Source organism: Schistocerca nitens, chromosome 6, assembly GCF_023898315.1.
Source record: "Schistocerca nitens isolate TAMUIC-IGC-003100 chromosome 6, iqSchNite1.1, whole genome shotgun sequence".
NCBI lineage: Eukaryota > Metazoa > Arthropoda > Insecta > Orthoptera > Acrididae > Schistocerca > Schistocerca nitens.
Genome location: NC_064619.1, coordinates 500,470,987 through 500,483,381, shown reverse-complemented (window position 1 = coordinate 500,483,381; position 12,395 = coordinate 500,470,987). Strand labels below are relative to the sequence as shown.

Below are 12,395 nucleotides of genomic sequence, written 5' to 3'. Positions count from 1 at the left end.
GTGAGAGATCTGGAGAATGTGCTGGCCAGGGCAGCAGTCGAACATTTTCTGTATCCAAAAAGGCCCGTACAGGACCTGCAACATGCGGTCGTGCATTATCCTACTGAAATGTAGGGTTTCGCAGGGATCGAATGGAGGGTAGAGCCACGGGTCGTAACACATCTGAAATTTAACGTCCACTGTTCAAAGTGCCGTCAATGAGAACAAGAGGTGACCGAGACGTGTAACCAATGGCACCCCATGCCATCACGCCGGGTGATACGCCAGTATGGCGATGACGAATACACGCTTCCAATGTGCGTTCACCGCGATGTCGCCAAACACGGATGCGACCAACATGAAGCTGTAAACAGAATCTGGATCCATCCGAAAAAGTGTCGTTTTGCCATTCGTGCACCCAGGTTCGTCGTTGAGTACACCATCACAGGCGCTCCTGTCTGTGATGCAGCGTCAAGGGTAACCGCAGCCATGGTCTCCGAGCTGATAGTCCATGCTGCTGCAAACGTCGTCGAACTGTTCGTGCAGGTGGTTGTTGTCTTGCAGACGTCCCCATCTGTTGACTCAGTGATCGAGAGTGGCTGCACGATCCGTTACAGCCATGTGGATAAGATACCTGTCATCTCGACTGCTAGTGATACGAGGCCGTTGGGATCCAGCATGGCGTTCCGTATCACCCTCCTGAACCCACCGATTCAATATTCTGCTAACAGTCATTGGATCTCGACCAACGCGAGCAGCAATGTCACGATACGATAAACTGCAATCGCGATAGGCTACAATTCGATCTTTATCAAAGTCGAAAACGTGATGGAAACGTCGGTCAACTGCTGTTTGTGTGTGAGAAATCGGTTGGAAACTTTCCTCATGTCAGCACGTTGTAGGTGTCGCCACCAGCGCCAACCTTGTGTGAATGCTCTGAAAAGCTAATCATTTTCATATCACAGCATCTTTTTCCTGTCGGTTAAATTTAGCGTCTGTCGCACGTCATCTTCGTGGTGCGGCAATTTCAATGTCCAGTAGTGTATGTATGCACTTCCGAAGGAACATTGTATTGTTCCTCTTAACAACACTGGCACTGCAATATCGTATGTTTCACCTAGCGCCCACTTTTGTATCGCTCTTAGTAGAAAGTTTTCTAACCGCTCACCAGTCTCAGTAATGGTGATTTATGAAGTGGGGAAGTAGCTCTGCTTTATAATTTTAGCGAAGTGGAATTACAGCAATTTAAAACATATTATAAGAATTACTTACCAAACGTTTTTATCAAAATTTTATGAAAACCTAATAAAAATGTTTTTGAAACCCCTAACGGCCACCGCCCACCATGACAGCTGGAAAGCTGACTCTTGGGCAGTAGGGATCAGGTTGATCGCCCCTGCTCTAGAAGCAGCTAAATTGGGTGTATTTGTTTTTACACCCATACCATGCAAGTAACGGGGGGCGGCTCTAAGAGAGCTACTGCGCCGACAAGTAGAGTGAACTCGTAAAAAAGAGGAATATGTCGGATGTTTAGATTTAAATGTCTTTTAAGCTGCCAGATAAGTCGAAAAGATTGTTCCCCGTCTTGTACGTCCCTAACACTTCCCAGGACACATTCGCCTTTCTTTGTGCTACAATAGCAGGACATTTCCTTCTAGTTCCCAGCTTTTACTCTACCATAATTTTGATATCAGAACGCCCTAGCTTGGCAACAGATGAAGATTTTGTTGACTCTGACGACGACTGATCTGGTATTGTTTCCTTATTGTCTTTCGAGCCATATTGCTTGTGTCGTGGCAGTAGATAAAGTTTCCACAAAACAACAGCGCGACAGTTAATTACAGGTATTTGTCTATCCGATACACGGGTGGACCAAATTTGAACCATAAATCTCGCTCCTGACCGGATGTATTTAAGGGTGACTGTTCTTGCTCGTAAAATCCTAAGGAAGGCGAACGTTTTTGCACGTAAAATCCCAACGGTGCTGATACAAATGGCGCCGTCAGCTGAACATTAGTTCAGTTAACTGAGCCCAAATAAAATCTTTGCCTGCGCGCCAGCTCCGTTCAGTTGTTCAAACCTTGCTTAATGTCCTGTCTCATAGCTGGAGGAAGAAAGAGTTCGAGTCGCTATACAAAATATTTTAACCCCATGTTCCTAGCTGAAAGAGGAACCGAGCACCAAGAGACCCCCCCCCCCTGCCATCCCCGGAAACCAAAATTCGAAGCACTGTAACGATAAGCTTCTCGAGTATTTACTTAAGAGAGCTGTTGGGTAGTAACGACAGTTAATTTAGGTGAACATGATGAGCGCTAGATGCGAGTTAATTTCGTAACAAGGCACTGGTTCTGATGATAACACATTAGAGCCAGGAACTGATAAATTGTCTTAAGTGCACCAAGTGCGATCGTGTGCTGTGACCGTAGAAAATTTTAATTTTTGTTCTTGCTTTTGTGGCCATAATAAAGAGTCAAGGCTCTATAAGCAAACAGCCAGCTGACATTAAGAAATAGTCCACCAGGACGTAGGGACAAGGTAAGTGGCGGAGGCTGCCAGGTGTGGCTTGTTGATCAAATAACTTAGTGTTTGACTTCCTGCCAGAGGAAGCAGCAGGAATCAAAATTCACTGAAGGAAGACGAAAACACCAGGGTGATAATACAGCAAGAGAGAGTGTCAGTCACGTGCAGAAAAGACTCGTGTGGAACCAAATTGTGTGCAGCTAGAAACGAAAGTGTCGCGTGGAACCGAAGGCATTCTTGCGCAAACCGACCAATTAGAAACGAGAGTGTCATGTGGAACCATAGGCACTCTTGTACAATCCGATCACTCAGAAATGAAAGGGTCGTGTGAAACAAATTAACTCGTTTGCACAGAAGTACATGAGAAACGAAATAAAAGGACAGGCAGCGGAATAGCTAGAAGCAGAGATTCAGATGCAGATTCAGAGCCAGTGCCGGCAGTTTGGAGATTCCGCAGCGAGACACCAGTGGGGCCGAGTAGGCCCGTAGGAGCCGATACAGCTGATAAAGACTTCAACTACGAGAAGACAGTGATAGCCTCTGGAAGACACTCAGGAACTGGAGGTCAAGTAGGATTTTTAGAGTTTCATTGGAATAGTGTTCAACAGAGGCTGTCAGTCCTTGTCTCAATTACTTACAAGGGAACCTCCCCATCGCACCCCCCTCAGATTTAGTTATAAGTTGGCACAGTGGGTAGGCCTTGAAAAACTGAACACAGATCAATCAAGAAAACAGGAAGAAGTTGTGTGTAACTATGAAAAAAATAAGCAAAATATACAAACTGAGTATTCCATGCGCAAGATGGGCAACATAAAGGAAAATGTTGGTTCAGAAGCGCTGTGGTCCCGTGGTTAGCGTGAGCAGTTACGGAACGAGAGGTCCTTGGTTCAAGTATTCCCTCGAGTGAAAAGTTAATTTATGATTATCACATCCACAAGAAAACCTAAATCGGGCAAAAAGAAGAATCTTTTTACCCATTCTCCAAGTGTACAAGTTAGGTGGGTCGACAACATATTCGTGACATGTGACGCACATGCCGTCACCAGTGTCGTATAGAATATATCAGATGTGTTTTCCTGTGGAGGAATCGGTTGACCTATGACCTTGCGATCAAATGTTTTCGGTTCACATTGGAGAGGCACGTCCTTTCGTCTACTAATCGCACGGTTTTGCGGTGCGGTCGCAAAACACAGACACTAAACTTATCACAGTGCAGAGAGACGTCAATAAACGAATGGACAGGTCATAATTTTGCGATAATAAAGAAAGTAAACTTTTCACTCAAGGGAAGACTTGAAGCAAGGACCTCTCGTTCCGCAGCTTCTCACGCTAACCACGGGACCACGGCGCTCCTCAGCTTACACTGTCCTTGATGTTGCCTATCTTGCGCATGAACTACTCAGTTTGTATATTTTGCTTATTTTTTTCATAGTTACACACAACTTCTTCCTGTTTTCTCGATTGATCTGTGTTCAGTTTTTCAAGGCCTATCCACTGTGCCAACTTATAACTAAATCTGAGGGGGGAGCGATGGGGAGGTTCCCTTGTTAAAGACATTTCAGTGCTAACCAAGAACAAGTGATTGCTTTGTACTTGTTTCTTATATGTACCGGCAATTAGCTTTGAAGTAGCAAGTCCGAATAAACAGACACAGACTGAATCTTACGAAGGGGTTTATGGTCCAACACCTCACATAAGTATATGTGAGAATAAACTTGATAGAAACTAACTAATCTTTTCTGCCTATTGTAATTCTGTAACCTATTTTTCAGGAAACTTATTTGCTACAAACCAAGGCGATTCTCTCCCTCTCATCTCCGATATAAAGGTTGACAGCAGTTTATAAGTAACCCATTGTCGTTAACGTCCCGATTGCGCTACGCAGTTCGCACTTACTTCATTCTGGTATAGTGAGGCTGCGCCGGGATGCGACACGTGACATTGGTGAATAACAAGAAACTTATAAAAATTATGACATGAACGGCTGGCATTCCAGCAGCAGATGCCTCCAAAAGTGGCTGCTGTGAGCGGCTTTCCTCTGGCGCCCGCCCTGGCTGACGTGCTACGAAGCAGCCGGCTGCACCGGCGCCTTTGTCTCTCGCAGACGGCCGGACCCGCGTCGAGATCCCGCTAGCAGCGCGAACTCCAGCGTCGACGCCGAATCCCGCAATCCGCTTAGCGGCCGGGGGTGGGAAGCGGGTGGCACAGTAGGCGCGAGCGCGCATGCGCAGCAGGCTGGCAGCGGACCGAAATAAACGCCGGCAGCGGACGGCCGCCGCCGCGAAGAAAGTGCGTGACGGCTGTCGCGGCCGCGCTTGCGGACTTCCGAGCAGCGGAGGACCCTGGACGCAGCCGGTGAGCCTCACTTCTTCCGCCGAAACTCCTCGCGCTCATTCTCGCTGCCAGTGCGAAGGGTGGTTCGCTGCGTCCTGTTTTTCCAGTCTGCCGTTTTGTTTCGCCACTGCTGCAAAATCAGTGAGTTCAAAGCCAATTTTATTTTAACGTCTCGAGCATTCATGCGAGTATAGGACGGAAAGGGGTTTCTTTGTAATATTTATTATAATTTTGGTGGGGTTTGGGGATTGGACGTCATTCTGATTGCGGATAACCTCTTCACCTCAGAGTACCATTTCCACACTCACTTGCTGGATATATTCCCCCTCCCTCACCCCATACAGCTTAGTCAAGCAGCAAGGAAGTTACTCCTTGACGCCTTAACACATGACATATTCTTCTGTCCTACTTAGCAACGTTGTCCACATGTTCCTCTATTCGCCGATTATACGGAGAACTTCCTCATTTTTTTTTAAAACTCCGCCTGATTTTTAACATCCTTCCATAGCACCACACTTCAAACAGTTCGATTCTTTCCAGTGTCTCTAGAAGGTGTGATGCACTACCACACAATCCTGTACTGAAATGTGCATACACAGGAATTCCTCCTGACGTTTGTTAATGGTTGAAATGGCTCTGACCACTATGGGACTTAACATCTGAGGTCATCAGTCCCCTAGAACTTAGAACTACTTAGACTAACTAATCTAAGGACGTTACACACATTCATGCTCGAGGCAGGATTCGAACCTGCGACCGTACCGTACGCGCGTTCCAGAGTGTAGCACATGGAACCCCTCGGCAACTGCGGCCCACCCGACGCTTGTTAGTAGTGGAGTTCTTTAGGCCAGGAATGTTATCTTTGCCTGTGCTAGTCTCCTTTTAATGCCCTCCTTGCTTGTCTGTCGTACGTTGTTTTGCTTCCAGTGGACTTTGTTGTCCTCAGTTTTGAAGTTAAGTTTATCACTAATTCACTTGTGCTACTCCCCATTGCGTTCGCCCGTCTTTGATTTCTCTCTATCCATGGTCAGTTGCCATTATACTGTTCATTTCTCCTCACTTTCACTGAAGGTAGAAATTGCCATCTTCGAATTTTATAGTTGATATCCTTTCTCTCCGGATTTTAACCCCACTTTTAAACCTTTCGTTGATTTCCGTCATTGCGAACGTCCATTCTTGTTCCTCAGTTCTTATTTATTTCTCTTGATTCTTGTACACACTGTGTATTACTCGTCTGTCCCTAAAGCTTACGCCAATTTTCCTGAGGAACTTGATCATTTTGCACTATTTTACATTGTCAAACGCTTTTCCTTGGTCTTCAGATCCTACCTCGGCCTCTTCGTGTTTAAATAATACGTGCACGTTAAAAGTAAAATTCATACACTTTCTTTTCATTCGCGTTCTTGCTACAGCAATCTCCATAACCTCATTAGCGCTGCAGTTATGATATAAGGACCTCCATTGAGTTGTCAGTACCCAAGAAACACATATTTGTGAGCGTTGTGGTGCATTCTCCTTCTCCTTCTCCTTGCCTTTTTCCCGTTACTCTACGGAGTCGGCATTTTTATACGATTTTTGGAAATGTTACTGACTGTTGGAGGCCGGATGCCTTTGTTGACGCGAAAACTACCCGTAGGACGAAATATGTATATCTCTTCTGCATCCGTCTAGAATAAGTGTATGTTCTGTAGTAGAATGTTTTCTCTGTTTCCATAGCGTGTAACTGCCTCAGGATACAGGTACCAGTTCGGTATTTACTTAGTTGGATGGGAGAAACCACAAAAAACTACATTCGGACAGGCTGGCTCATCATCCCTCATCTTTAATCCGTGAGCCGATACAATGCAGTATTATTCGTAATTCGCGCAATTGTGGACGGACATGTATTGAATTACTGAAGACTATAAGTGTATAGTTGTCTAATCTTACGGTGTACCAGTGAGATTTGTTCATTTCTTTTTTACATGATGCTACAATGAAGTAACTTTCCATGTTTTAGTTGAAATAGCGTGCAAAGGAATGACATATTTCTTGACTGATATCTGTTTGTCGCACCGACTGTCACTATTAAGATCAAACGGTGTTTTCGTTTTAAGCTTTTATCTACTACGCAGTTTCGGCTCTGTAGCCAGTCTCAAGAGCGGAGTACTAGCGACCTGCTCAACTTCGCACGGGTAGCACTATGTATGGCCAGACGACTTTCAAGTCTCGTGTATTAATTATAAATTACTCATTGCCAGAAATGTGAAATAAATTTTCTACAGTACTATGTACTTTCTACGCATTCGGAAGGTTAACTGAAACACCAGAATAATGTAGTTTCTTGACAGTGTAGTATAGCCAAGTACCGTAACCCGAATATTTGGTTTCGCTGACTGTTACGTCCGTCAATTACGTTGGATAATGTACAACTGCGAACCATGTTTTATCTGATTCTCTGTAACATTCTGCGCTCCCGTCTGATGGCATCAAACACTGTAAAGAAGCGCTCAGTAAGCTTACATACTGTTCCTATTGGCGTTGAGAACACAAGAGAGATTACATAACCCTGTAGGAAAACGACAAGAGGGTGAGGCCAGCGATTGCACAGGCCAAGAGATGGGATATTCCTTCTACCTGAAGGGCCCTGGCCCGACGGTTTAGGTGAACTGGAGCACCACCGTTCTGAAACCACAAACCAGTATTCAGTTGCACAGGGACGTTGTCCACAATTTCAGGCAAGGCATTATCCACAAAGTTCAAACACCATGTGCCATTCAAGCGATCTGTGGTACAATAAGGTGATCTCCAAGAATTACAGTCAATATCTCCACTAAGAATATCACCTGGTAACTTCTCGCAGAGATTTTCAGCAGCCCAGTGGTGGCTGCAGAATCTTTGCTTCACATTTCTGACTATAGGTTCCTCATTTAAGACACTCAAAATTTCATCCTGTAAAATTTCCCAAAATTCTACGTCATTCTGTTGCATCCTGCATACAGAAATCTTCCCCGTGAATCAGTCTAGGCCGGCCGCGGTGGTCGAGCGGTTCTAGGCACTACAGTCCGGAACCGCGTGACTGCTACGGTTGCAGGTTCGAATCCTGCCTCGAGCATGGATGTGTGTGATGTCCTTAGGTTAGTTAGGTTTAAGTAGTTCTAAGTCCTAGGGGACTGATGACCTCAGATGTTAAATCGCATAGTGCTCAGAGCCACTTGAACCATTTGAATCAGTCTAGGCCGCGCGGAGTAGCCGAGTGGCCTGAGGCGTCTTGTCACGGTCCGAGCGGATTCCCCCCCCCCCCCCCCCCGAAGGAGGTTTGAGACCTCCCTCGGGCATGGGTGTGTGTGTTGTTTATATTGTCCATAGTTTAAGATAGATTAAGTAGTGTGTAAGCTCAGGGACCGATGACCTAAGCAGTTTGGTCCCGTAAGATCTTGCAAAAAAAAAAAAAAAAAAAAAAAAAAAACGTATGTTAGTGACAAATATATCAAAATCCGTGAGACTAGCCTTCATGAGCCGGCCGCGGTGGCCGACCGGTTCTAGGCGCTTCAGTCCGGAACCGCGCGACTGTTACGGTCGCAAGTTCGAATCCTCTCTCGGGCATGGATGTGTGTGATGTCCTTAGGTTAGTTAGGTTTACGTAGTTCTAAGTTCTAGGGGACTGGTGACCTTAGACGTTAAGTCCCATAGTGCTCAGAGCCATTTAATTTAGCCTTCATGAAAAATGTGGCGGGGGGTGGGGTGGGGGTGGAGGGGACTGTAATAACCATACGAGAGGAGTTTAAACTGTAGGTTGCACATTATTATGGCAAACCGAGTAACATATGAAGTGTTGCACTACAAATGAAAGTAACACAGATACCTGAATCTTTTCTTTTCAACATAGTCACGTATTCTCTACGAACAACGGCCAGAGAGTGCCACCAGTTGTTCAGTTCCTCGACGCTGGAAATTCGCTCCTTTGTCACGAAACCATACGACAACCTCATCATTGTAAAATCTCTTCCCCTCCCCCAAATTTTCTTTCAGCTTGAAAAGACTGCCTGGTCTGTGGGCGATGTCGATGGCCTTCCTTGACGATGAGAATCACCTTGGTCATATTATTTGCATCGTTTCGCCACGGCTGGAAGCGAGATTGCACTTGGTCCCTAAACCGACAGAACTTCACTGTGAATCAGTGAACAATTCAGACTTTTTACCCACAAGAGTCATATTGTGCTGCGTACTTCAACTTTGGAGGACGTTTCCAGTTTCTGCGCCATCTCAGACCCACACTGCGATGCAGCTGTTATCCGTACCGCAGCGGAACTGTGTCTGCAGTAAACCCGAAAGACACACTCTCTTCTGACATGCGCCAGTCTTGTTGCGCAGCTGACTTAGCGTGAGACGTCTCTACGTAATTCCGCCATTTTGCAATAAATATTTTTGAATTATAGACTCAAAACTTTCCTCGTGAATCACTCTATTAGTGAAAACTGTGTCAGTATCCCTACTGTAGTTGCTGAGATAAGCGTTCACATACAGACACAAAATAACGCCTAGAACTTTAATTGATAATATTTAGCGATAATCCGTTAAACGCATATTTGTGAGTTACAGTCAGCGTACTTCTGTACGTCACGTAATTTTAGAAGTAAAGCGTGGTCGGTTGGATTCGCCACTATAGCTTTATTATATGAGGACATGTTATAAAACAGATCTGCAGATGGTCATTGCTGACCAAAACCGGCAGTCTTAAAGACCATAAGTTTTGTGATCGATGGCGGCAATAAAAGAAATTCATTTTAGAATTATAGACATATCACCAGGTGTTACGAAAACAATAATTACCAGCATACTTACTTTCAAGAATAAATGAGTTAACTGTTGCTCTAATAGTTCGTGACGCAGAGTTTCGCCACATACTGTGCTGTCCATTGCGTAGATAAAAGAGAAAGTAAGAAAGAGCGCAACACAGAGACCACCCCGTGAAGTAACATCCAACGATCGCCGCCGACTGTCTTGCATCTCCCCACTCAGTAAGATACTGATAATTTTACACAGAAAAGTGACGAGTGGTCTGGTAATGAACAATGCGCCACTCCTCCTCCCCTTTTCGATCAAATAGTTATGATGAAAGTATCTTATATCACGAGTAACCAAAAATATGCAAGGCAGGTTTGACCACAAACGCAAATGACTGATTAACTCCCTCAGACGTTTAAAAAGCATTAATAATTAAGCTGTCGATTACATAGATAAGTGCCCGCATCTCGTGGTCGTGCGGTAGCGTTCTCGCTTCCCACGCCCGGGTTCCCGGGTTCGATTCCCGGCGGGGTCAGGGATTTTCTCTGCCTCGTGATGGCTGGGTGTTGTGTGCTGTCCTTAGGTTAGTTAGGTTTAAGTAGTTCTAAGTTCTAGGGGACTGATGACCATAGCTGTTAAGTCCCATAGTGCTCAGAGCCATTTGAACCAACATAGATAAGTAACGAAAACTTAACCGAAACGAGAGGAAGCACAAATCCCAAACTTACTGTAAGAAAGTGGACCATGTGCTAGTTGAAGTACTAGAGAAAATAATAAAACTCACATACGTTATTAACAGAAAATCTATCATGTAGCCCGACAGATTAAATGACAGACAGGAATATAAGCCTAAATTAAATGTAGTTCGAATCTGAGAGTGCTAATAGTTCTCAATTAGAGCGGACGCTAATAACACGCTGCTTTCAGGTTTACGCAAATAATAAAGTCCCTCGTTAACAAGCAAAGGGGCCCCATCATTTGCCTCCTTTGAAATATTTCTTTCTTTCGAAGGAAATGTTTGTAGTTCGATTGATAAAAAGAAAAAACGACGAAGATGACACGGCCGAAGGCAAAAAGGAGAGACAGCGCCTACGATACAGTTGCAGGCAGACAGATTTACTTTAATGACTTTATGAGAAGCCTTTTCTGATTTGATTTCGTTTCCTCACAGTCTTCCAGTTTCTCTCTGTACTATTTCAATTGACATGCCTTCTAGTATCTGCATACGCCTTAGTATAAGAGTTCTTACTTGTAATTGTGAAGTATCCGTTGGTTTTTAAAGCCGTTGTTCTACATTCCTGAACACTGTTGGCTAAAAAATTACCGACTAGCACATTTAATTTGAACTTGCAGTTTTCTAGTATGTGGTTTAACTTCTTGACTCAAAACTTTAATTTTATTAATTCACTATAAAATACCTGCACAAGAATCAGTATTTAAATTGAGTTTTCAAGATACAATCGAACTGAGCAAGATGGCGTAATGGATGGCACTCGAGGAGAGGATTTCAATCTGACTGGGCAGTAAGATTTGCATTGCCCGTAGCTTCCACAAGTGCAGGAGAATGCTCGAATCTTTCCTTTAAAAACAGTCAGTCAATTTTCCCTCCGATAATACAATCCCATTGCGTGCTCTCTAACGACGTTTTCGACGAGACATTAACATACAAGTTCATTTAAATGTAATAAGTGATGGTGCTGCCACTGGTAGATAGGGTGAGTTTTGGTACAAGATGAATTTTACGAAGTAAATTTCGAAGAAATACATTTATTTAGGTGATTTCTCGTTCTGAGACACTGTTTAGTCTGGTTTTTCTAGCTAATTTGCATGTAATAACAACACTGTATGCTAAAAGTCACAAAGATGAGAAATCATAATATTTCTGGTTGAATGTTACGTACTTGACAAAAATAACACAAATCGTCAAAATTATGCTCCTAACGCGCCGCGCTTCTGCGTCTATGCCCCTTAAACCACCATTAGGTGCTTGGTGGATGGTACAGTTCATACCACCAACATATCTCGTTTTTCCTGTTTAATCTGTGAGTTCACAGTTTAAATGATAATTCTGAAAAAGAAAACTCATTGAAAAAGTCAATGAGCGAAATGTGTCAATGTAAACGTGACGTTTTTACAGTACATTTTCATTTGTTTGCGTCATATATTGAGAACGAAACAATTTCAAATTTTTATTCAAATACCAAAATAAGTTTTCCATTAAGTAAAGATATAAGCGCACGTTAAGTTATCTGTACCCGAAAGCATACTTGTTTTATCATAGATATAAACGGCACAATTGTTTTTTTGGAAAAGTGAGCTCCTACTTAAAGTGCTCAAAAGAAAAGTGTATTCCCTTTCATCTGCTAGGTATACTTTTCCTCTGAACAACGGTTAGAGAACAAGAATGTTGCGCAACTATACGAGTCGATTTGTGTCTGATTTCTATTCTTCTTTATCAAACAGAAGTCAGGCTACAAGTTTACGTATGACTCACGTGTGTGTTAGAAACCCTTCTCTATTATATGGCCATTTAATTATCAAGCCATTTATCCAACGGACGGGAGAGATGTCTAGACCGCTTGTCCACTAGCTCCGATAGGAACAGAATGTGATATCGCTCAAATATAACATAGATAAACAAAAGATTGAATTTCCGTAAGAGGAAAATCATACTACAGGTAAATGTGCGCTTGGAGAGGTAGGTGGGTGACGCCTGAAGAAAAAGAAGAGACATGCAGACAGAGAGAGAGAGAAAATTAATCATTTGTACCATTGATCGGAACTCTACGTAGGTC

General features: G+C 43.8%; 1 protein-coding gene across 1 annotated transcript in view; it reads left to right on the top strand.

Moving 5' to 3' along the window:
* Nucleotides 1–4,803: 4,803 nt before the first annotated feature.
* The window catches only part of LOC126262536 (high affinity cAMP-specific and IBMX-insensitive 3',5'-cyclic phosphodiesterase 8), a 1,685,047-nt gene continuing 1,677,455 nt past the window's right edge, over nt 4,804–12,395 (top strand). The window contains exon 1 of the mRNA XM_049959212.1: nt 4,804–4,974. The gene's annotated coding sequence lies outside the window, so the exon portion shown is untranslated. The remainder of the gene's footprint in view (nt 4,975–12,395) is intronic.